Source organism: Lagenorhynchus albirostris, chromosome 13, assembly GCF_949774975.1.
Source record: "Lagenorhynchus albirostris chromosome 13, mLagAlb1.1, whole genome shotgun sequence".
NCBI lineage: Eukaryota > Metazoa > Chordata > Mammalia > Artiodactyla > Delphinidae > Lagenorhynchus > Lagenorhynchus albirostris.
In genome coordinates this window covers 77,302,004-77,327,829 of record NC_083107.1, presented here as the reverse complement: position 1 = coordinate 77,327,829, position 25,826 = coordinate 77,302,004, and the positions used below count along the sequence as shown (strand labels likewise).

General features: G+C 48.4%; 1 protein-coding gene across 4 annotated transcripts in view; it reads right to left on the bottom strand.

Annotated features, from left to right (window-relative positions):
* The window catches only part of CYRIA (CYFIP related Rac1 interactor A), a 108,574-nt gene that overhangs the window by 38,926 nt on the left and 43,822 nt on the right, over positions 1–25,826 (bottom strand). For 3 of the 4 annotated variants that reach the window (XM_060169545.1, XM_060169542.1, XM_060169544.1), the window contains exon 2: positions 20,139–20,290. The gene's annotated coding sequence lies outside the window, so the exon portion shown is untranslated. Of the gene's footprint in view, positions 1–19,115; positions 19,171–20,138; positions 20,291–25,826 lie in introns of all 4 variants that reach the window. The other variant, XM_060169543.1, reaches the window with a different exon arrangement.

The following is a 25,826-nucleotide window of genomic DNA, read 5'->3' as shown; positions in this document are numbered from 1 at the left end:
CTACAGTGTCTTTTATTTATTTTACAAAATGATAGTGATAGCTGCATCCTAAGTCCCCGAAGTTTATTTTGATATTTTACCGTTTTATGAAATTCCAAAGTCTAGGAGTCACTACCCTGGTCAGTTACTAGGCCCAGCTTGGGAGCAGAGCTGCTGGTCTCTGCTCTGAAGCTGACACCTCCAGCTGCACACTGTGGCCTGTGTCTCATTTAGTTTTATGATAAGTCTGATCTCCTAACTACAATGGAGCCCTGAGATTTCCCCAACAGAGTGGAGGAAAGAAGTCCAGTTCTGGCTTCAGGAGGGTTTCTGGCGACTGGATGTGATTGTAGGAGGGCTATTCAGACAATCTGCCCTTCAACTTGATCAACAAGGTTCAGGTTTGGAGAAATCCTGATGGCAGCCAGGTTGGCCGCTGCTGTCAGCGACGAAAGAGGCTTGCAGGCTCCCCACACCGTCCCCCAAAAGCAAGTGACCCCTCTGGCTTGCCTCCCATGAACCAACCAGGGAGCTGTCCGAGCAGGGAGAGTACAACCCTGATACGTCGGGTATTCACACTACCCAGAGACACTTTCTCCTAGTAATCATACAACCCATCATACCTCATTTATACTCCTTGGTTGTTCACAATGATAAGCAAAACCCGTTGACCATCAGCCTGTAATGTATCAGGTACAAAATAGGTGGCTTAAAAAATTACTTCTCAACGAAAGGAAGGGTACGTTCCTTAAATGACAGAAGCACCTGCTTTTCTTTGGCGGTGGGGGGTGGGCGCGGGAAATGCATGGATGGAATGAAGTAGCTCAGCCTATAAATTCCGGGAGCAAAACCAGGTGAGCGATTTTAGATAGTTGGGCTGGGCTGGAATTCCCTGCCCCAGCTGCCGCTTCTGCAATGAAGTCATAAGGTTCTCTGTTCCGTTGCCGAAAGTCGTGCCAAGAATCCAACAGATGATTTCATTCCAAGACGAAGGAGGGAAACTAGAGTGAGTCTATTAAGCACTTTCATCTGACAATAAAAATGAGTTAATGGCTAAAATGTGTTTTCAAAACGTTTTAACACTACAAGTAATGGCACTCAAATGGGAAAATGCCTTGAATACCCTCATCCATCATTAATACCACGGTGTCCCTCAAAAGGGCTGGGTGTTCCCGGTGGAATACAAGCTGCTAGAGTCGAGTTGTAAGACAGTCCATGGGAATTCTCAAAAAAATACCGAGAGACCATTACAGAGCTGAACGATTAAGTGCAGGTTTAAAATAGTCCTTTCAATATCTGAGTTCAGTTTTCTAAAATAGACTATTACCTCATCACAGCTAATTTCCCCATAAACATCAATATTACAGCAGCAAAAAGTCTCCACAAGAAATGAGAGTGAAATTACATTCTTTTTTAGGCAATGAAAGTCAATGTGCCCCCCGCCCCAATTTCCAATACCAGTGAATATGGAAACCATCAAACTGGGACTTTGTTCTGGACCAGCCCACCGCTGGGAAATCATTAGTGAATTTGTTCCCTTCCACTTGTGACATCAAGAACACGGTGAGGAGGAAACTGCTTGATAAGCTTGCCCCTTCCCTAGAAGGAGGGCTGACAGTCACAGCCCACCCAGGCCACTTCTGCCCGATTTCAAAGGGAGAGTGACCCCTGCAGGGCAGCAGTCTTGGAAATGCCTTCCGCTTACGGAGCAGTGTTGGGAACACTGTTTATTCCACCTGTCTCCGATGGCTTCTCTTCAGTCTAGAACCTGAAAGGGAACACGGAGAAGTCGCCCAAAGTTTGGGCTGTTCTGACCATCAGTGATTTAGATTAAACAGACTCTCGTTTCTCTTGGATTACAGATCTCCTTCTTCCAGAATTGATTCTCGGGTATTTCAACCGACAGCAGCCGGCGTCCTCTTTGCTCTGAGTGAGGGGCTGCAGAGGAATCTTGCCCTGCGTGCTGCTGGCCAAGCCCTCCCCTGCTGAGATGCTGGAGCGCCTCCTTACTGCCCCCTCATCTCTCTGAACGGTCCTTCTTAAGTCTCCGCTTCCTGCATCTAACCTTTAAGTGTCTGTCTCCAATGCTCGTTCTTCACACCTTGTCTCCCCGTCCCGCTCTAGCCCCAAACTGGACCTCCCTCCTCAACTCCTGGCCAGTAACTCTAAGTGAATTTCCTGCAAGCATAGCAATTTGGGGAAGATCTTAATAGCCTTAAGTTCTGCCCTTCCCAAATGTCCTCCTCCTTCTTTGTTCACAGAAAGGCATCATCGTCCATTAAATTATGTGTCCCCCGAGATTTCTGCACCTGCTGCCCCCTCTTAGACCTGGTGTCTCACCAAACTCTACCCAGGTACCTTCCACGTCTCCCCTGGCCGTGACTTCTCTCTAAGCCCTTCTCCTGGCTGCAGTCTCTCCCCGTCATCTCCAGCCATTATCTTGGGCTCTCTCTCGCCTCCCCCAATCCAACACCAGATACCCCGAGCACCTCGGATCACACAGGAGACTCTGAGCGCACGTTACAGGAAATGCCCTGTGTAAAGTGAATGCTGGTGAATTAAATCTCTTCTATATGTTATCTCACAATATAACCTAAAAAAAAAAAAAAAGAGAGAGAGAAAAAAGAAAAAGGCTTCCCCCCGTCCCTGCCTGGCTCTCGGTCCCTAGCAGCTGTTCCACACATCTGTGCCTGAGGTCTCTCTGCCTCCAGAGTTCACTGTCAAGTGGTGAAATATGACCTCGCAGGTCAAGGCACCGGGAGGCACAGTGCCCGCAGATGCAGTACTTCTGGGAAGCGAAAGCCCCCTGAAGAACCCCACCTGCCCCAGTGCCAGGGACTGACTTGATTTGTAAGTCTAGGTTTTCAGACACTGAGTTTTCTTAAACGGAGGTCCACCTGTGCAACAAAGGAGGCTTTGGAATTGATGGAGGTGTCAAAGCATTAGGTATATTACTTCCCAGTTCAAAGTTATTTGGGGGGGGGGAATGTCAAAATTATAGAAGTACCAAAAAGACCACCAAAAGCCATTTCACATACTGAAAACCTAAAGAATTCAAAGCCAAGGGAGGTTGGCGCGGTCCATTACATCTCAAGTGTCAAGGTCGGCCAAAGGGCGGAAAACATCCCTTGAAATCTCAGAGGCAGGAGGGGCTTTGCTTTGGTCTCCAGTTTCTGAAAGGAGCAAATGACTTGATTTCAAAGTACGCTTAATCGCAAACCAAAGGAACACTTTAAAATAAAACCCCTAGCGTGAACCCCAAGCAAGCACTGAAGACCGTCACTGTAAGCTGGGACAGGAAAGGCGGGGGTGGGGGGGGTGGGGGGGTGGGGTGGGGTGGGGGGGTGGGAGTGTGCTGAGTGCCTGGGAGGCCGGCTCTCCTGCCTTTCTGAGGCAACTCCCCGGCCCAGCGCGATGTGGAGCTGCTGGGTGGAAGGAAAAAGGCATGTTTCAGTGTAAACGCTCCCCAAGCTGGCTGTCAAATTAAGATGGGTGCAATTTTTCACATGGTCCTAGAACCTGACCCGAAGCTCTCTTTCAAGTTTCAGCTCCTGTGAACACTCTGTGCTTTGGTCACACCAGCGTATGGACCGTGCCAACAGCTCTGGCCTGGTTCTTGCTTCTGTTTTTGTGCTCATATGCTGCTCCCTTTGCTTGGAATGCCCTCCCCCTCTCCTCTGCCTCTGGATGGCCTATCTTTCAGGGCCCAAATCAGATTGCACTTCCTTCCAGAAACCTCCTCCCTGAGCCCCAGGCTGAATGAACAACCTTTCTTCCTTACTGTGGATTCTTTAAAGGGCTATGTCTTCTTCATTTCCAGAAGGTTACCCATTTCAACTACCCCCCACCCCTCCCCAGCCAAGCTCCAAGCACAGGTCCAGCACGCAGTCCAGTCCAGCACTGATGGCCACTGAAACGGAATGGAAGATTCGGTAAGCAGTCACTGCATAGCAATGACAGGAAGATTGTCAACTGCAAACAAGCCGAACAGAGGAAGGGTCGTTGGGAAGAGAAATAGGTTGGAGAAAATAAACATTTCCCAAAATAGAGATATTCTTGTTGTTTTATGATCATAGATGACCTTGAGAATCTGATGAATATCGGCCTTCTTAGAAAAACGCACCCATGAACAGACCCACATGTTTTTGCATATAATTCCAGGAGGTACAACACACACACTGACACCCAAGAATGGAAATCCCTCATTTATTTGAAAATCGCTAATTGAGTGTATGGACAGCCAGGCAGGATGAGGGAGGCATTTCCAAGTGTGCGGACCGTGGACCACGCTGAAGGAGAAAAGGAGTTCTTTAGTAGCAACAGCACAGGCTGAGGAGACCTTGGGTAAGTCTACTCTTCTGAATTTGGGTTTTCCTCGTCTGTGAAATGCGAATCATAATACTTCCTTAGCAGTGTCGTTAGTGAGTAAATAAAATAATGCAGGGAAAGCACCTAGTATAATATCTGGCACGCAGTCAGCCTCCAGCAATGAATGCTAGTTTTCTGCACCTCCTGTCTCGCAACCACAATGCAAACAAGTCATTTCCCTTTTAGCAATAAATTCCGCACGGCCACTTTGGAGCGAGGGAGGAAAGCGACTGAGACCACCGCCTCGGCGAAGAGGTGAAGCCGGTGCCGCGCGGCTACTGCGGGCGCGTTCGCGTGGCTATTAATCATACAAGAGCCCATTTATGACAAACACAGGTCACTCCCTTTGCATGACAAGCCCTATGGGTCCACAGAGGCCCATTATCCAAAAAAAACAGAGCATTGTGGGCGACGCGGGCGAAGCCGAGTGCACACACACAAGCGGACATTGTGAGGCTGTTTGCACAACCCCGCGGTGCTCCTCGCGGATTTCCTGCCAGGGAGACATTTCCATCTCGCGGAGGCGGCTGCAGACATTTGCTCATTCAACATGGCTTCGGGCCGCGGGCTGCGAGAGCCAGGGGCGCGGCGCCCTCTGCCGGCCGTCTCCAGACCGCAGGCGGGGATGGGCGGAGGATAACGGCAGCCGCTCTCAGCATCCCAGCCTCCTCTCTCCTTCCCCTTCTAAAGGAAAGCGGTGCAACAGGCTTGAGCTCTGGGGTCTGGAAAGCCTGTAACATGTGTTGGCCGCAGGTCCTTGGACGAGCCATGTCACTCCTCAGGTCTTACTTTCCTAGGTGGAACCCCCAGCACTCATTTGTTTGCGGCAAGCCCTGAAGGAGATGACAGCTACACCGCCCAGGGCCTGCCCCTCGGCCAGTGTGGAATCAATCCCTGTATTCCCCTTCTCCACCTGTCTCCCGTAGGGTGGGGTTTGTCATCTGCCCTCTGAAACTAGGAAAGGAAATCAACCAGCACCTATGGGTAATGTCTTGGCTTCAACTGTAGCCAGTGTTCAGAGCGCAGGTATGACTTTATCTTCCTGTGTCATCTCCTTTTTTCAAATTGTTCTCTCTTGCTTTACAGTGCATGTTCTGTGTCGGCAAGGGCAGCCCCGACATGCAGTATTCCACCCAGCATCTGAAACGCCCGACCTTCAGGACAGGCTCAGCTGAAGGTGGAGGGTGAGCTCGCAAACATTCTCAGCTAAGCTGTCTTTCTCAGAGATAAAAGAAAGACCACCCTATTGAACTTCTTAAACTGAGCTGTGATGTTTAGCATAGCAACAAGAACATGAACTTGGGTTTGGATCACAGCTTAGCTATTTATTAGCTGGGTGGTCTCAATCAACGTATTTAACAACATTTACTTAACCTCCCAGAGTCCGAGTTTCAATATGAGTAAAACAGAGATGAATTCAACCTCTTCAAGGCTGGTTTGTAGAGACAACGACACCACACATGTAAGGAGCCAGAGGCATAAATGGTAGTGGCCATGGTCACGATCACTACTCTCATTTTCTTGTTCCACTCACTGGTCTTAGTTCTGTCCTCCTGGCCATGAAGAAGGTGGAGGTGCTCTATGGCATTCCAGAAGCAACTGAGAAGCCGCCGCAGTCCCAGCCCTCCCTTTCTTTTTTTTGAAAATTAACTTTTTATTTCTAACATGGCCAAGAAGATACATGAAACTCAAAACCATCAACAAGAGATGCACACAGAAATATACAGACATGACTTGAGTGCAGGCAGTATTTTTTTTAATGGCTTTATTGGAGTATAATTGCTTTACAATGGTGTGTTAGTCTCTGCTGTGTAACAAAGTGAATCAGCTATACATACACATGTATCCCCATATCCCCTCCCTCTTGCGTCTCCCTCCCTCCCACCCTCCCTATCCCAGCCCTCTAGGTGGTCACAAAGCTATGCACCTGCTTCCCACTAGCTATCTATTTTACGTTTGGTAGTGTATATATGTCCATGCCACTCTCTCACTTTGTCCCAGCTTATCCTTCCCCCTCCCCGGGTCCCCTTTCTGACACAACTATTAATATCTATTAAATACCATCTTAGAGGATGTATGCTGATGACTTCCAAATTTATAACTGTCTCCTTGTTCCCCTCACTTGAACTCCAGACTCATTTATCCCACTGACTGCTTGACTTCTAATAGACACCTCACACTTCACATATCCAAAATTCAAGTTTTGTTCTTTTTTCCTAGAAATCTGCCCCTTCTTCAGTCTTTCTTCTCTCTGTAAATGGCAATTCCATGTTTCCAGACACTCCGACTAAAAACGTCAGTGTCATCCTCGGCTTTCCTTTCTCTCACACCCCATATCTAAGCTAACAAACCTTCAGCTCTCCTTTCAGGACGCAGCTTGAATTTGATCGTTTCTCGGACATGGAGGCCTAGATACCCACAAGGCATCCCATCTCTTGCCAAAACTATCATACTCACTTCCTAAACAGATTCCCCAGTTCCCAATCACTCAGTCAATTACTTATCTGGCAGCTCTAATGATGTTTCAAAAGTTTCAGCATGTCACTCCTCTGGTTAAATCCCTTCAATGGTTTCCTGTGTCACTTAGAGTAAACTACAAGATTCTTATCACAGTCAACAAGGCCCGAGGTGATGTTACCCCAAGGTAGTTCATCTCGTACAACTCCCCCTCCATCGCTGGGCTACTCACGGCTTCTGGCCTCTCCCCCTTCTTCATTCTTGAACTTATCACATGTGTTTCTGCCACAGGACCGTTGCTAGTCCTTAGTCCTAGAATGCTTTCCCCCAATATATCTGCATGGTTTTTCTTTAGGCCTCTGTCCAGGGTTTACTTTTCAGCGGAGCCCAACCTAACCACCCGCTCCAACATCACACTTCACCCTACTCCCCACTCACTGTCTTTATTTTTCTTTTTAATCTCTATCGCCATTAACATATATACCCCCAGATCCCAGACTAGGGCCTGACACACAGTAGGAATTCCATAAATACAGGTGGAATGAATGAAGTCATCTGTTCATAAACATGACTCCCATGATCCCCTGGAGCTTCTCTTCCATCCAAACATGAGATTCTTCCTCCAGGCCCGTGGGAGGAGAGGCTCTCAGGCCATCTGTTATTTTGGTCAGACACTCTTATTTGGGTAAGAAAAGGGGAGAAGTAGTCCTTTCACGGGATGGGAGAGTGCATGGTCAGTGAGCCTGGTCCTAATGAGGTACAGCATAAACCTCTAAAATAGAAAGTGTGTTTTGGGGGGAAAGTAGAGGGAGAGACGGTCAGGAGAATCTACTGAAGACTGATTATATAGGAACTTTGAATTCAGAAAGCAGAAGCAAGGAAACTCCAGGGCAGAAATGCAGCTCGGTGCCTGGGGCGGGTCAGGCAGTTGTTATGTAACCCTGGGGCCTGAAGGTCATGGAAGCTACCGCGACTGCAAGGCCTCTGCAATGCCACCAAATGCACGGGAGTCACTGTCTCTTGTCCCCATCTGTTTTTAGCCACTTGTTTGCTACAAGACCTTGGAGAAGGTCACTCCCTCCATCTAAGTCTCATCCTTATCACATCTGTAACCCACCAGGACTGGCTAGATGACCTGGGAAACTCCCCTTCGTTCCAACATCCTGAGGTTTTAATGCAATGAGAATGTCCAACAATTTCCAGAAATGTATTCAGGCAACCTAAAGCCACACCAGGAGCTAAGGTAATTAGAAATGGGATGAGATTTCCATTTAAGAAACAGAACTGCGCCTTGACAGCACTTCCACAGAGCATCCCTGGCTTGTTCCTTGAAGCCCTGTGGATTTCCAGCTATTTGGGAAGGACGGTGGTGATAGATTCCCAGCACCATGCTATCTCAAAATTGGCCACTGCTGCACTCAGGGAGTACTCCAGAGTTTACCTCCGTGAAAAAGCAGTAATTCAGAAATCAGGTAGAACACTTAAACTACTAAAGAGAAATTGTTCTCGAGCCCTTTTGTACTTCCGAAGCAGCAAACATCATGAAATACGCAGACAGGCTAACTACAACTAATTTTCATATATTTGATAAAGCGGGTCCCAAAGCACCTGTATTAGGCAACGCTTGGGCGGCCAGCTTTCATCTATCCCGTGTATTCAGAGGTCTAATATGACGTTCTCTAATTCAGACTCTTTTCCTCTGGAATTCCAGAAGCAATGGAAAAGCCGCCACAGTCCCAGCCCTCAGAGCCCAAATCAGATCTCACTGCAGTTACGATAATAATATAATTGTAACATTAAGGCACTAGGTTAGGGATAATTGGCAAACACCAAAGCTACGTCCACTGGCTTTCAAAACAATTCCAAGAGATGGTGAAATGATGCTGTTGACTCCCAAGGCTTTGGAAGTCTACTTACTTTGCCCAGGAAATGGCAGCATTCAGTTGAAATAAGTCATAAATTCTTACAACATTTCTAGAAATTACCAGTAACACTGAAGATTCTGTTTAGTTGGCAAAAGTCTGTTGGCTCTGCCGGGTGATCTATCCACCTACATTTCCCTTTATGTGTGATTTGATTCAGTTGATCCCCACCTCCACCCAAATCCAACACCCCTCCTCTCCCTTGCCACTAGCTCCCAAGTTAGAACTGGCCTCTTCCTTCTTATGGCCCTAATATATACACCCCATGTATCCTGTATATACTTCTAACAAAAATATAATATTCATATGTGTCTGCTCAGCTTCCTCGACGCAGGTCTTAATCGTTGGTCCGGCCTCCACACCCAGCACAGTCCTTGACAGAGTCCAGGAAAGTGGGTGCGTGGTCAAAGGGGCAACTGCGTGAACATTTGCTCTGTTTAGAAACTAGAGCTACGGTCCCTGCACCATCCAGTGAGGGTGAGAGGCTATGTTTAAAGCCAGCTGTAACGAGTAGAAGATTCTAGTGAGGACTGGTATCTGGGAAGAGGGTGGAAAAGAGGAGAGGAATCCTCCGGCCGGAAGGATCTGGGAGGGCTTCATGCAGGAGGGGGCTGTGGAGTGGGAAGGAGGCCAGGGAGAAACTGTCAGTGAGGCCTGGGGCTGGGACGAAGGGAACCCCAGGTCCCCCACAGCTGAGATCACACTCTCGGTGGCTGGAGTTGAGAGGCCTTTGGAGGGACAGCTGTCACAGGCCTGGCCCTGAGACCTGTCGGCAGGTCCCAGTCTCCTGGTTATGATGAAGTGGTGGGACCCGGTTTTCTTAGGTGGCTTTTTTTTTTTTTTTTTGCGGTACGCGGGCCTCCCACTGTTGTGGCCTCTCCCGTTGCGGAGCACAGGCTCCGGACGCGCAGGCTCAGCGGCCATGGCTCACGGGCCCAGCCGCTCCGCGGCGTGTGGGATCCTCCCGGACCGGGGCACGAACCTGTGTCCCCTGCATCGGCAGGCGGACTCTCAACCACTGCGCCACCAGGGAAGCCCCTCCTAGGTGGCTTTTAAACCCACTATAAAGGTGGTTCTCTGCCAAGCAAACTTACATCCACCACCAGCCTGGGGCCTGCCGTGCTCCCGGTGCTAGTCCTGGGGGGACACGCTGCCCTCCGCTCCTCTCCCCACGGCCCCGGGAGCCCTCTCTCAGCACCTCCCCATGGTCCTGTCACCCCTGCTTACCTGCCTGCCTCTCCTCTTAAAGGATGAATACCCCCAGCACCGGAACTGGGACTGGATTGTTTGAATCCAGAGTAGGCTGTTCAGGGAATATGTTTCCAAATAAATGAAAAAGTGAGTGGACCAGAGGTGGCGTGGATGCCCAAATCTATACCCAAGGACCTCTTGTCAATCATCCACTTAGAGCAAGAGGGAAGGAAAGAGGAGGGGCTGGTGGGAGAGGAGGAAAAAGTGAGAGAGAAGGAGGAATGAAAGGAAGGAAGAAAGGGATGAAGGAAGAAAGAAAGGAGAGAGGGAAGACAAATCGTTTCCCCACTTTCACATCCCGTTTGATAAAGATGTAACCAGCTTCAGGCGCATGAAGAAACAGACTCGTAGAAGTCTCATCCTATGCTTGCCAATTAAAAGAAAGAAAACTCGAGTCATCAGAAAAGCAAAATACGGCCTCAACGATGCCCACGTTAACTTCTGAAAAAGACATCTCCCGCCGCTAGGAGTCATTTTCACAAAGGGTGGCCTGTGGAGACTTCTGAGCGTCCGGAGGCTGAGCCGGGAGAAGTCCAAGGTCAGGGACAGGCGTGGCAAAGGAACAGTGCCTCCCGTCAAGTGCAGGTGGAATCGCATTGCGTGGAAGCTCTTTTCAATCCAAATCCCTGCACGGTGGGGAGGCCTGTATTCTGAAGTGGCCGGCACTGCTTTCCGCCGCGGGGCAGTGGGTCCTGCCCCGGGTAAATCCTGTCCACTACTCTTCACTCACCTTTCCTAATACATAACAGTGTGGGCACAGAGGGCGCTGAAGCTGAAATCCTGAAGACTCCAAAAATGACGTCACTCGACCCCCTGCTTCCCAAATCCTCATTCTCAGATAAGCGTGATAATAGCAGTTGCTGACTGTCATTCCTGCACTCAGTGCCATTTTAAGTGCTGCCCACAAATTATCTCATTTAATTCTCACGATAACCCTCCAACGTAGACAAGTAGTTTGGCTTTAAGAGTTACTAAAGCGATATATTTCTGTAAAAACCGAGAGCTTTTCTTTGGGCAAATGTTAAGAGCTTGCAGTTAAGTACTTTCTCCACTAAGGGGCGTGCTCATCTCACGTTAAAAACGCCAGACCTGGTCGGGGTAGGTACTTAGTACAAAAGCAGAAGTTTGGAAAAGGGACAAAGCAGGGGGATCCATTTCAATGCCCTGAATATATTTATTCTTAGTAGTAAAAAGGGTTCAAGTTCGCAGCTGTGGTACCCAGTGCTTACTTAACACACTAACTCACTTCATTCCTGTTCAAGGTCATTTCAACAGCATTGATCTTGACCACTTTGCTGGAAACGGAGCCATGACATTTGGGAAAGAAAAATTAATAGATTCAGCCAGTTGGCTTAGTAATCATCTTCCCCTGCCTCTTCCCCTAATGTCTTAAATCACGTGTTCCAACCAGGGAAACATCTGTCTGGTGGCTGAATCAACCTGACTTCAGTTGCAAAATGTAAAGAGTAAAAGAAAGAAAGAAGATGCTGAAATCTTATCCAAGCTTATCAAAATGAATTACGACAGCTCATTTTGGTGAAACGTCCACTTAAAATTATATTTTGGATCTGGAAAACACTCTGGAAGTGTAAATTAGGAGAGCGGGAGATCCTCCGTTAGCGATCGGTAACCCCACCCTGTATTTAGAGACAGAGAGGCGTGCAGAAGTACAGCACTGCTTTCGCAGAGGATGCCCCTGCAGGAGACTCAACATACACAGAGAAGGCAGCAGAGTCACAGTGGAACTTCCCTGTTTGGATGGATCCAGCAAGACCACAGTTAAACCAAACAAACAACCTTCCCAAGTTTATCTCCAGACTGATGTTCAAACCCGGCCGTGCTCTTGATGACTCAACCGTGCACTACCCTGGTTTAACCTTTACCCTGCAGCCGGGGTTCCCCGGCTGGTGTCTGTGGCCACAAATGACTAAATTTGAAAGCTGTGCCCTGCATCTGCTAGAGGGCTCTCAGTCCTCACAGACAGATCAAGTACTGTTCAGGCTACTTCTAACTTCCACTTGAAGACAGCACATTGTTACTCAAGCACCAGGTCTGGGACTGCTCCGCAGTTCCTACCAGCTGAGAACCCAGCTAAAGAAAGCAATCCCAGGTCATTTGATGAAGTGGAGTATGGAGTGTGGGAAACACACTGAAGAGACAGTGGAGACACGGGCTCCCCTTTCACTTACTAGCCTATGGCCCTGGCCATGAGCTTGAGAACCACTGCACCGGACTAAGGATGTGAAGTTCCGGTGTCAAATCCCCTTTTCTTCCTGTATCTCACAAGTAAACGGTTGTTTTAGGATTGATTATTTTAAGATAAATGAAACTAGCGGTTCCCCTTGGACTGGTTTCATATTCATTTTGTTTTACGAGTGAGTTCCTTTATTGACCCCATCTGGCTCGAGTCAAAGCTCAAAAAGTAAGCAGGGATAGCAGAGAAAGCCCTCACTAGGGGTCTTATGCTGAGTACTTGTCACACAGGGTCCGAATCCTGGGTGCCTATGAAAGCTTTACTCCTGTCTCCCATCCTCCCGGGTTCCGTTCACTCATCTGAAAAGAGAGTCAGACAGACTCAAGAGCAGGTGATCTCACAGATCCCGCTAAGCAGTAAGCTTTCATGAAACTTCCAAGGCAGAACTCACTATAAATCTTTGTTAAAATAGAAAACCCAGGTGTTTAAATGCAATACTTACTTAAGCTAAAACACACACACACACACACACACACACACACACACACACAGAGAAAACAATCCACCCATTGTATGCAGCAATTAAGTAATGTGACTCACTAATATTTTGTCCGTCACTGACCAGGCAGCTAGCATCTCTCGGAACCAATACAAGCAGCTCCCGTTCGGCTCCAACCAGAACGCCCGCAGCTCAGGGCTGTCCCTGCCGGGGTGTGACCTGGAAGATGCGCAGGGCACACACGGCAGGCGCCCTCTTCCTACCCTCAGCCAGGGGAGCGGGTTGGCATGGTGACGCCTGAGACAGCTTTCACTTGATTCCTCCCTCTTCCCGTTCACTCTATTATCACTGTGTGAGATCTTGCCCCAGAAGAACAGAGAAATCCTGAGGGCGAGGTCTGATGTCAGGGGAGAACAAGCCAGTCTTTGTCAGGCCCTTCAAGGAGGAGGCCCGGCCGGGGCTCTCGGGCCGCACACAGAGGGGCCTGTGCTCGCTCTGCCGGGAGCAGAGGGGCCCTGCTCCATCCTGTGCGATGGGGGCCCTTTGCTGGCGTATCCTGAGCCCTCTTCCTCGACTGACACCGGAGCTGGGCAAAGGGGATGGATCTCCACCTGGTGGCCCCAGGCATTTCACACCAGAAAGGCTTCAAGCAGAGCCTACCGCCCACACCAACACCAGAAAACCACTCTCAAGAATTCCACCCTCCTTAGCTCTTCCCCCAGTCTCCCACTCAGAATGGAACCCCTCCCTAATCATCCTTAGTAAACTCCTCCCTCCTTCTCTCAACCCACTGTCCAGCCCTCGGCTCAGGCCTCCATCTCCCCCCTTCACTCCAGGCCCCCAGCTCCTCTGAGAAGCCGCCTGGCTCAGAGAACTCTCCAGCCTCTGGTCTCCTACAAGGCTTCACTTGTCCCAATGGCAAAGAAGGAGTGATGTCTCACTGTGTTTATCATGTTGCCGACTCTGGCTTTGAAACGCCATCATCTAGGACGAGTTCTGCACCCAGGAGATGCTTAATAAACAGCCAGTAAACGATTGAACCCACAGCACAGCCCAGAAACGGAATAGAATATTCGATTCTAGAGGCTTTAGATCAAAATAAAATGGGCGAACACTCACTGAGCCCTGACTATAGGCCAGCTACCACTCTGCACCCTTACGTGCGTGAACTCACAGCCCTGATCACAGCAGCCTCGTGTGGCAGGTCCTGTGGGCTCTCGTTCTGCAGATGAGGACAAGCTGGATGAGACGTCCGGTCAGCCCGAGCTCACCAGCTGGAAGCAGCAGAGGAGGGTCCCAGCCCGGGCTGTCCAGCTGCAGTCTGTGCTACTAACCACGGCAGGACACAGCATCTCACGACTACCCCAGTGAAAGCAAATCTTACCCAAAGCCCACTCTGATGTATACCATGCCATGCGGCCTCCCTTAGAACTAGGGACATGGGCCTTTGCAAATGTCATCACATGTCCAGCTCCTTGTATCCACGTTATGGTAACTGAAGAAAATTGGTAGACTGCCGTTGCCCTACTTGCTTGGCTAGCAGCCGGGTCAGGGCGGAAAGAGCTGACACGTGGGGAAAGGGGTCCTGCGGGGCACTGATGGCCAAGCCTGCGGTCACATGAACGATTCTGCAGGACTCTTCTCTCTGCCAGTGTGCAGCGTGCTCCTGACCCCCGGCTTCCTTCCTGCTCTCCAGGTCAGGTGCAGTCTCCCTCCTGGGACTCCTGGACTGGTGGCTTACAGGTCCCCAAGAGAGAAAGGAAGCTTGCCATCAGGGCGGAGCCCAACACTCCAAGCTGATTCTCCTCTTTTCCAACCCTTCTCTGGGTTGGAAGACAGAGCTGCAAGGAGGCCAGAGGGCTGGAAGAGGGGATTGAACAAGGGCAGCAGCTACACGGGGGGATCCCAGCAGAAGGCTGGGAGGATGAGGTACCGCCGAGCCATCCTTTTACTCTGTACTGGCTCAGCTGTTCTGTTTCCAGGGCTGGTGGAGGCCCGGCCGTCCATGAGGAGGTGAGGGCCTTGGTTTCTCACCTTTGAGAGCTTCCTGGTGGTGATGATGCAAATTCGAGTCCTACACTGGGGTCCCCCGGCACGACGTGGGGAGTCAGCAGGATTCAAGGACTCTCCTTGGGGACGAGTTCAGAAATGGAAGTTGGACAATCAAGCCCAACACCCTCCTAGCGATGACGGGAAGGGAAGGGGTGTCCAAGGTCAAAGGTGAGTCAGTGCCAGGCCTGGACTAGAACCCAAGTTAACCCTGATGCCTGTCATTCCATCCCTCCCTCCCTGCCTTCCTTCTTTCCTCCCTTCTCCCTCCCCTGCAGGCCGAGGTGTAGAGTGCTTGCCAGCGCTGGAGGGATCCACAGAGCATCTCCGGACACGTGCATCCCTGACTCTGGTGAGTTGCCACTGGCCCTCCCAGCTCTGCAGTTTGAAGCCCTAGTTGAGGGACCCTTCCAAGGGCAAGTCTTAGTTGTAGAATCTCCTCCTTGGTTTACTGGAAGCTTCACCCATTCATAGATAGGGGGACGCATGGCATATACAGTGGAAGAGGGACAGTTAGAAGAGGGTTTGAATCCTGACCACCTAATAGCTGTGGGCCTTGGGCAAGATGCTTCGTCATTCTGAGCTGCAGGCTCCTCTTCTGTGGCTGACACCAAGACTCCCTTCTGCTGTGCCTGTGAGCATCCAATGCCATGACCTTTAGAGACTTTGGCACATCTGGGGATATGTGCAGGTCAGCAAGGTCAGTTCTAAACCACACATCCATCTCCAACCAGCAAGTGTGACTGGAGGTCATGGGCACCAGGCTCTGTGCTAGGTTAGAATAAATTCTATATAATATAAATGTGCATATACATGTATATACGCACTTACATATATATCATGCCATATACACACGAGAATGTGCATATACATCACACACACACACACACACACACACACACACACATATATACACACCTATATATTTTTTTTCTAAGAGAAAGGTAGAAGGACAGATACAGTTTTAAAAATCTCTTGTAGTTTCCACTGTGAAGAAGCAGACCCAGGTCTCTGTAAAGTTGAATTTTGCCACCAGACAGCTATGCTGTTCAATCAGCGTTTCTGGATGATGGAAATGGATTCCTCCTTCTCCTCTTCCTACTTCTTTTCTGGCCCCCCAAGCCTTATCCTATTCTGCTCACTAACACCTCCATAGCGTCGGAGAAGAGATGAACTCAAATTAGTCAATTTCATTATTTTCAGTCACCGCTGGGAACGAGGTGGGAGGATGGCGACTGGCGGAGTTTTAAAAGGAGAGCTGAGGCATTATCTGTGCATGACGATGCCTCTGGCTATTTCCTCCCCACCACCATCACAGAGAACTGAGTTGATGACAGTGTTGTTCTGTACTCTCTCCCAGATCCCAACTCCTACTCATCCTTTAGTGCCCAGCTCACATGGACCCTGTTGGAAGCCTTCCCTGACTTGCCTGGGCAGAGGGCAGGCTCCCTCTCTGCACCCACATCACTTTGTTCATGCCGGGGCTCTTGCCCACCACCTGCTCCCATGACTGTTGGCTCCTCTGTCTTCGTCATGAGCTTATGTACTCCTCGAGGGGCTGACTGGACTTGATTTGTCTTAATGCTTCCAGGCCTAGCACAGTGTCTGGGGCACGGTGAGGGCTCAGGTATTATCTGTTTAATGAATGTGCACATTTTAAAGAGAACACTCTTATTTTAGTGTTCAGCAGAGAGAGGGTTTCAGAAATGGGTATCTGTTTTCTGACCAGAAAAAAACAGATCAAGATCTAAATGCCATCATTTCTACTAGAATAGCATAGACTGTTGCCAGCCACTTTCTCTCATCAGAAAAAAGGCTCCTGTTCTAACCATTCACCAGCAATTTGTGCAACAAGTTGCACATGAAGTGCTGTCAGCACTTACCACTCCCCAGGGCCCTGGGGGGGGGGGAAAGGCCACGTATCTACCCTCACAACCTCCCATCCGGCTGATCTGTGTGAACCCACTGTACAGCTGAGGAAACTGTTATCTTATAACATTACAGGGAGTAGATATAAAATATGCACTTTAGAGAACAGGGGGTCAAATAAAATTCGGCCCTTCGCTTTGTAAGACTGCAAGTGCCATCCATCTTTGCTTAAAGCTCTGTTACCAGCTCTGAGCTGTCCTCAGAATGGACTCAACTCTCTCAGCTCGACACTCAAGGTCCCTGGTTAATCCTCCCAGCTTCTGTCTCTGAGTGAGTCCCTCTCTGACTCACCTCACCTCACCTGCACAGCCACAGCGAGTCCCTCCAAGAGGCAGCCCTCATGTATGCTTCTCCTCTACCTGGAGACCTTCCCTGAAGTTTCTCACCCTCCCCGATATTCACCTAGCAGACCACCCCTCATCTCTAGGATGGAGTGGAAACAGCGTGTCCCCAGGAAGCTTCCCCGGCTCTGCCCCTCACTCTGCTCACATGCTTCCAAGGACGGGGAGCTCACTACCTTAAGCGCCCCACCTCTCGGTCCCTCACACCCACTCTGATCAGAACACTGATAACTGGGGTGTTGTGTAGTCACTAGCAGGCCTCCTAGTGAAACCATAAACAACTTGAGGGCAGGAGCTGAATCTCAGCATCCTTTTCCCTGGTGTCTAGCACTGGCGCTGATACAGAATAGGCACTCACATGTTTGTTGAATGGATTGGTCCTCCCTCTACCCAGAAGGCCAGACTTGGCAATAGTCTAGGTGGATGAATTCCAAGAGAACTCGTACCAGTGACCTGTGGGAGGTCCCAGGGGAAATTCCTACTCTAGCAAATTGGTATCACAATGACCAAATTAGGACAACTGCTCACTGGGACCTGATTTATCCATGCATCTTCTCCAAGCAGCCTTGAACCAGTGCCGGGCCACGGGCTCCTTGGACAGGGCGGCCAAGTCTCATTTACCTCCAGAGTGTCGGTACCCAGTATCCAATACGGGTTTTGGAATGAATGGCAAATACTCTACTGGTCAAGAACATCCATCTTTATTTCTATTTCAGGATGTTTTAGGGATGAAGCCTTTGAGACTCTCTGGGGAAGAGGGAGGAAGGGTACAGGATTCTCTGGAAAAGCCAACCAGAACATACAAGCCCAAGTCTCCACGGTGGCTCATGAGGCCTGCACCATCTGACCACTTCTCTCTGTCCTCACCTCCTTCCACTGTCCCTCGTTCCTTCCGCTCCAATCCTCTTGCAGTTCCTTGAAGCCCAAGAACATTCCCACCTGAGAGCCTTTGTTCCCTTTTTCCTTCAAGCCTCCCTCCCTCGCTTTGTTCGGGTCCTGCTCCAATGACACCCAATCAGGGGGGCCTTCCCTGGTATCCTGCCTAAAACAACAATGCCTGTTCCCCCGACTTCCTCTCACTCTGACTTGGCTTTATTATCATTATTTCTGCTTTATTTTTTCCATAACACTTAATACTACCTGCTATAATATACGCTTATTTATTTATTGACACTCCCCTGATCCCACTAGAATGCAAGCTTGAAGAGAACAGGAATGTTGTTTTTTGCTTTGTTTTGTTTCGTGTGGATCCCTAACCCCAAGAATACCCCTGCTGCGTGGGACACGCTCCATACATATCTGTGGAATGCACGGATGGCTGGATAAATGAATGCCCCACAAGAGCTAACAGTCCACAGTCAAGGAAGAGAGCCAGTGCTGTGGGCCTGGACGAACACATGCTCGAAACCTAACTGTCTCGCTGAGGGGCCAGGACACCTGCTCCCGAGTCAGCTGGCTCCAACTGTGAGGACGTTCCTCTGGGTCTTGGAAGTACACTGGTTTGACGTGAAAAGGCTGCTGGGGGTGAGTTAGTTTTCAGCTACTATCCGATGGGACAAAGGATGGACTCAACAGGCCGGGAGGGTAGTGAGACCTGAGGTTGGATGTAACAGGGCAAACCTTCAAATGGCCGAACCACAGAGGGCGATCTGGCCAAGGCGAGGTGAGGGCGGGCTGCTATTGAAGAGGAACTCTGAAATCAAGATTAACAGCTCTGGGCTTCCCTGGTGGCGCAGTGATTGAGAGTCCGCCTGCCGATGTAGAGGACACGGGTTCGTGCCCCTGTCCGGGAGGATCCCATATGCCGTGGAGCGGCTGGGCCCGTGAGCCATGGCCGCTGAGCCTGCGCGTCCGGAGCCTGTGCTCCGCAATGGGAGAGGCCACAACGGTGAGAGGCCCGCATACCAAAAAAAAAAAAAAAAAAAAAAGCTCTTCTCCTTCCTCTGAAGTATGCTACAGCTCAGGGACCCCTCTGGAGAAAGAAACCATAAGAGGAAGAAAGGAAGGGAGCACAAGATAAATCTGTTCCCCTCAAGAATGAGAATCTGGTCTAAGGACCAAGTCTGGGATAAAATAATCCCAGGAACTCAGAATCGGAAAATACCTGAGAAATCACCTGGTCTTACCCTCTCAGCTTTATGAAATGCTTCTGGTTTTAGTTTTGAGGGAAAATCAGGATATCTAAATGCAAAAGAAGAGCTTTAGGAGAGGAGAGCAGGTCACAGCAGCAACCGCTGAAAGAGTAACAGGTGTGAGGTCATCTCAGTGTACTGTCACTTCCTTCGTGACTCCTGACCTCGGATGTGTGGGTGCCCTGGACCAGCTTAGAGGAGATGTGCTAATACAACAAAGTCCAAGGAGCTGAAATCAGCAGACCTTGAGTCACTGGAGAGGGATGTCAGCCCATGTCAGGTCCAAGTTCAATGATGAAGTTCAAGTAGGTGTGGCCCTCTCCTTCCAGATAAGAAGAGAAGTGCCCATAACTGGGAGAAGGTGAAAGAGGGAGAGAACCGACGTGCTGGAGGTGAGGGAAGAGGGCAAGGGGCGTGGTGATCTGAGGCTGGTGCACCGCAGTGCCGAATTTACCTCTAAATCCAGCTGCATTTACCTCTAAAAACGTTACAGTGAGATGCCAGCCAGACTTCCGGCATGAGACCTAAATTCCATGCCAGGTGGGCTACTTCTCTCCCTGCTGGTCTCAGTCTGGATGGCCAGAAAGAAGCCCTCAGATGCATTCTGCAGGGACAAAGCGACCTCCAGCAACAACTCTAATCTGCTCTCCCCCTGCATGTAGTTCCAAGCGACTGTTTCCTGCCTAAACACTAAAAAGACTCAAGATAGCAACAGCTCCCACTCAGAAGGCAGTTATAGAACCCAGGGACATTTAAGCACTTCAAAATTACAGCTACTTTGAAGTGCACATCAATTCTTCATTATGTCCTTGTTTTTTTTTTGCTTTTCGGTTTTTTTCCTTGTACATGTATGTGGTGTTAGGAAGCATGGCTTCCAATCAGAGATGACAAATCTGGTGGAAGGACCATCCTCAATCCTTGCAGGTATCCTGTAAGCCTGCATATCGCAGATTCTCTGCACTACAATGTCGGTCATCACCGTGCTGCTGGCCATAAGCAGAGACAGTTGATTCTTACCTGGAGATCTCCCTTGTGACTCAGATTCACCAATCCAGGCTGATGGAACGAACCAGATGAGCAGCTGTTTGGCCAAGACAAGTCTGGCTCCCTAAATCAGGGCTGTGGTCCTCCAGAGTCCTGTGGTTTCTCTGTCCTTGGTGAGGGATAACCTGCAGAAAATGAATGCAAGTGATGTTACTAAGGAGAGGCCGTTTCCTCTTCTCCTCTCATCATAATACATTCTTTTAAGGAGAGCAGAGAGAGTCCTGGAATCACAGATTCCTAGGGCTGGAAGAAATGCAATAACCTTGTCTAATGCTTCTGTAGTTGGGGAAACTGAGGCTCAGAGAAGAAAAGAGCTTCACTCAGCCGCTTGGGATGAGATTCCAGATTAGAATGTGTCTCTGACTCTCTGGTCTCTGGAATTTTTTAAAAAAGCAGCCACGTGATTGGGCTGGCTTCTCAAACAAGTGGTCACTGACCCTGAAGAGAAGTCTTTTCTTTTATTTAACGGACTTTCAAGACGAGAGGTGGCACTTTTCTCCACATTGCTGTTTCTGTAGTTTTACTCCTGGGAGCTAACTGAGTAAAACTGTCCACCTCAGGCATGGGGTTGGGAGGATTCTCCCTTTTTCTCATTAGAAAAATATTGTTATGGAATAGTGGGACCTGTGGGCACAGCAGTGGGTGGACTTGGTTCTTTAATGATAGATGTATGTGCACCCAGCCTCTAGGTCTCCTGGTCTCTCTCTGTCTCTGTCTCTATCTCTCTGTCTCTTTCTGTCTGTCTGTCTCTCCATGTTTCATGAAAACACAGGAACAGACATGGATTTTCCTCCCATGAGTATCATTTATTATGTGATTTTTCTTGTTTTTTTTTATTAAAGTCTAGTTGATTTACAATGTTGTATTACTTTCTGGTGTACAGCAAAGTGATTCAGTTATACATGCACACACACACACATATATGTTCTTTTTCAGATTCTTTTCCATTATGGTTTATTACAGGATATTGAATATAGTTCCCTGTGCTACACAGTAGGACCTTGTTGTTTTATTATGTGATTTTTCTGAACACCAAACATTTGAACAGCCACTCCTCTGGGCCGAAAACCAAAACCAAAGAAGGGATCTCACATTTGTTAAGCAAATAATATCTAACAGGCACATCAGGTGAACCTTACATTTTCCTAATTTGTCCTCAAAAATTCTGCTAAAGGTACCAGGAACTCCATTTTTCCAAAGAGTTAGGGAACCGAGCTAGAGAGAACTAGAGTGCCCTGAAGAGTCATAAAGAGAGTTCGGTGCAGAACCAGGCATGAACTCATATCTAACTCCCAAATCGATGTTTTGTCCATCTTAACTGGACTAGAGCTATTAGGCCAAAACACTAGTTGTCTTATTTTTCCAGTGTGTTAGCTGGAAGGCAGGAGAAAGTTCTTTGGCAGGTGTTAACGTTGCAAGGACGTGAAGGGTTATTCTCGTTAGATTCTCATTCAGACAGGAGGCTCTAAAGGCCCTGGCTTCCTGTATGCTGCCAGCCAGGGCTCATGTGCCCCAGAGAAGCCAGGCCAGCCCTGGCTCTGAGCAACCAGAGGGCCCATCAGGAAATCGTGATGATCAACGCTCGGTCTCTGTTCCTGTTCTGGGACAGGGCTGGAGAGATGGGGTGGGGATGGAGAAAAGAGGAAGAGAAAACAGGAAGTTGGGGGGAAGGGAAGGAAATGATAGAGAAAACACAGTGACTTTAGCCTGATGAGAAAGTGATTTCTGAGCCCTGCATTTTGGGAAACCAGGTCACAGTGGTAGTGGCGGAGAGGAGTTTGTTTCCTCTGAATTTGGGGTTGTGCCTGTGAATTCCCATCAGAGCACAGCCTGAGGAAAAGGGTGCCTGCCACAGGTGCTGTTTCCCAGGGGCACCTGAGTGTAGATACTGGAGAAGGTGAATTTCTAAAAACGAATCCCCAGGTGAGACCACCTCTCTGACCTCTTGGCTGGAGCTGAGGCCAGATGAGTCATAGAAGGACCTGGAAAAAGAAAAGCTTTCGAGGTGATCAGGCATCAGGGGCGCTATCCCATCCCCACCACTTTCCTTCTCAAATGCCCTCAAAATTATAACCCATTTTCAGTGTATTTGATTAGGACTTGATTCCCCCAGTGGGCCAGGAAGAATCCCGCTTTCTTCTACCGCAAAACTAAGAGGGTCAGGCCAGCAGAACGATGAGTCTCCTCCAGGCCATGACTCTAATAAGATACTTCCAGAATCTTTCCCTACCATTTTGTCCACTCTACTTAATTATAGACACTACAAAAGTTCCCCAGCTCCCCATGCTCATCACAAAGGCTGGCAGTCACCTGGTAAGTTGAACAACCACACAAATAGACAACCCTAAAAATAATCCAATCACACTGTAACACAAATACTAATAATACTCTACAGTTTCCCAATGGGTGCTAGCAGGTGGGCAGGGGACACAGAGCCCCCTAACAGGCAAGCCTTCAGATACCAATTCCACCCACTCCAGTGGTTCCCCAGACTGGCTGTGCAACTGGAGAAGCTACAAAGCAAAAAGTACCATCCCAACCTGGAGTAGGGGCCAAGCTTCTGGAGAGTTTTGTGTCACCAACTGGCTCTGGTCCACGGACCAGCATTTAGATACTTTGGATCCGAACCCAGCCCTCACCAGGTCCCACCTCCTGCCATCTTACTGATTCAATCACGGAGACCCTACCATGGAGGAGCTCGCTCCAGGGATCTGTCCTTGACTCTCTAAACTACTCCCCCCACCATCCAAATAAACACAGAGCAATAAAAAGTAAGCCTATCCTTGAGAGGATTCCAAGCTTTTTGAAGAGATGGCTGGTGGTTTCCTGTGTGAGTCACTCACAGGCCAGAGGTCCCTCAGGGAGGACAGAGATAGAGTAGGGAAAGACACTTACAACCCCCGTCTAGGTCCCCACCAGAAGCCCAACCTCACACAACATCCACAAGTCCGCTTCCGTCGCCAGTGGTTACGAATGACCAGAGATGCTGCCAGCGTCCCTCTGCTTCGTGAAGGAGACTGACACCACCTGGGACCGTCAGGAGGTGCACACCTGGCAGCCAGAAACACTTTTCAGCTTCTTCTCTTCTTTGGTCATTTTAAGAGAGGGACAAGGCATGGGGTCATTAGCACATTTAAAAAATGGGGAAGCTGAAATCTAGAGACATAAAATGACTTCTCCCAGGTCACACAACAGAACCGAAACTAGAACAGCCATCTGCTGACCTCCAGTCCAGTGACCTGTGACCTTACCACTACCTCCTGTGCTCCCCTTACCCCCCACGCCCCCATTCACAGCTGACAACAGCTGTGTGTCTTCTGCTTTTGCATGGTTCTGGCAGTGGCAGGGCTGGGCGAGGGGCAAACTGAGAGAAGGCAATGCAAACAGATGGTGAGGGGACTGGAGGGCCTGGAAACCACCCTCCTGCCCTCCAGGCTGAGCAGACACGGAATCTAAAGCCCGGGTGGGAGCCTGCTTGTTCAAGCCCCAAGTTAACCAGCAGCGGAGCCTATCCCGAGTCAGGGAACCTCATTATGGCCTCTCCCACAGCACCAGGAGTCCTGGCCAATGAGAAGAATTACAAACGGGTAGGTTTTTTGTTTGTTTGTTTTTTAATATCTTTATTAGAGTATAATTGCTTTACAATGGTGTGTTAGTTTCTGCTTCATAACAAAGTGAATCGGCTATACATATATCCCCATATCTCCTCCCTCTTGCGTCTCCCTCCCACCCTCCCTATCCCACCCCTCTAGGTGGTCACAGAGCACCGAGCTGATCTCCCAGTACTATGCAGCTGCTTCTCACTAGCTAGCTATTTTACATTTGGTAGTGTATACATGTCCATGCCACTCTCTCGCTTCTTCCAAGCTTACCCTTCCCCCTCCCCATGTCCTCAAGTCCATTCTCTATGTCTGCGTCTTTATTCCTGCCCTGCCCCAAGGCTCTTCAGAACTATCTTTTTTTTTTTTTACATTCCATATATATGTGTTAGCATATGGTATTTGTTTTTCTCTTTCTGACTTACTTCACTCTGTATGACAGACTCTAGGTCCATCCACCTCAGTACAAATAACTCAATTTCGTTTCTTTTTATGGCTGAGTAATATTCCATTGTATATATGTGCCACATGTTCTTTATCTATTCCTCTGTCAATAGACACTTAGGTTGCTTCCATGTCCTGGCTATTGTAAATAGAGCCGCAGTGAACATTGTGGTACATGACTCTTCTTGAATTATGGTTTTCTCAGGGTATATGCCCAGTAGTGGGATTGCTGGGTTGTATGGTAGTTCTATTTTTATTTTTTTAAGGACCCTCCATACTGCTCTCCATAGTGGCTGTATCAATTTACATTCCCACCAACAGCGCAAGAAGGTTCCCTTCTCTCCACACGCTCTCCAGCATTTATTGTTTGTATATTTTTTGATGATGGCCTTTCTGACCGGTGTGAAGTGATACCTCACTGTTTTGATTTGCATTTCTCTAATGATTAGTGATGTTGAGCAGCCTTTCATGTGTTGGCAATCTGTGTACCTTCTTTGGAGAAATGTCTATTTAGGTCTTCTGCCCATTTTTGGATTGGGTTGTTTGTTTTCTTGATATTGAGCTGCATGAGTTGCTTGTAAATTTTGGAGATTAATCCTTTGTCAGTTGCTTCACTTGCAAATATTTTCTCCCATTCTTTTTATGGTTTCCTTTGCTGTGGAAAGCCTTTTAAGTTTCATTAGGTCCAATTTGTTTATTTTTTTATTTCCATTTCTCTAGGAGGTGGGTCAAAAAGGATCTTGCTGTGATTTATGTCATAGACTGTTCTGCCTATGTTCTCTCCTTTAAGAGTTTTATAGTGTTTGGCCTTACATTTAGGTCTTTAATCCATTTTAGTTCATTTTTGTGTATGGTGTCAGGGAGTGTTCTAATTTCATTCTTTTACATGTAGTTGTCCAGTTTTGCCAGAACAACTTATTGAAGAGGCTGTCTTTTCTCCATTGTATATTCTTGCCTCCTTAATCAAAAATAAGATGGCCATATGTGCGTGGATTTATCTCTGGGCTTTCTATCTGTTCCATTGATCTATATTTCTGTTCTTGTGCCAGTACCATACTGTCTTGATTACTGTAGCTTTGTAGTATAGTCTGGTAGGCTGATCCCTCCAGCTCTGTTTTTCTTTCTCAAGACTGATTTGGCTATTCGGGGTCTTTTGTGTTTCCATACAAGTTGTGAAATTTTTTGTTCTAGTTCTGTGAAAAATGCCATTGGTAGTTTAAAAGGGATTGCATTGAATCTGTAGATTGCTTTGGGTAGTATAGTCATTTTCACAATGTTGACTCTTCCAATCCAAGAACATGGTACATCTCACCATCTGTTTGTAACATCTTTAATTTCTTTCATCAGTATCTTACAGTTTTCTGCATACAGGTCTTTTTTCTCCTTAGGTAGGCTTATTCCTAGGTATTTTATTCTTTTGGTTGCAGTGGTAAATGGGAGTGTTTCCTTAATTTCTCTTTCAGATTTTTCATCATTAGTGTATAGGAATGCAAGAGATTACTGTGCATTAATTTTGTATCCTGCTACTTTACCAACTTCATTGATTAGCTCTAGTAGTTTTCTGGTAGCATCTTTAGGATTCTCTATGTATAGTATCATGTCATCTGCAAACAGTGAC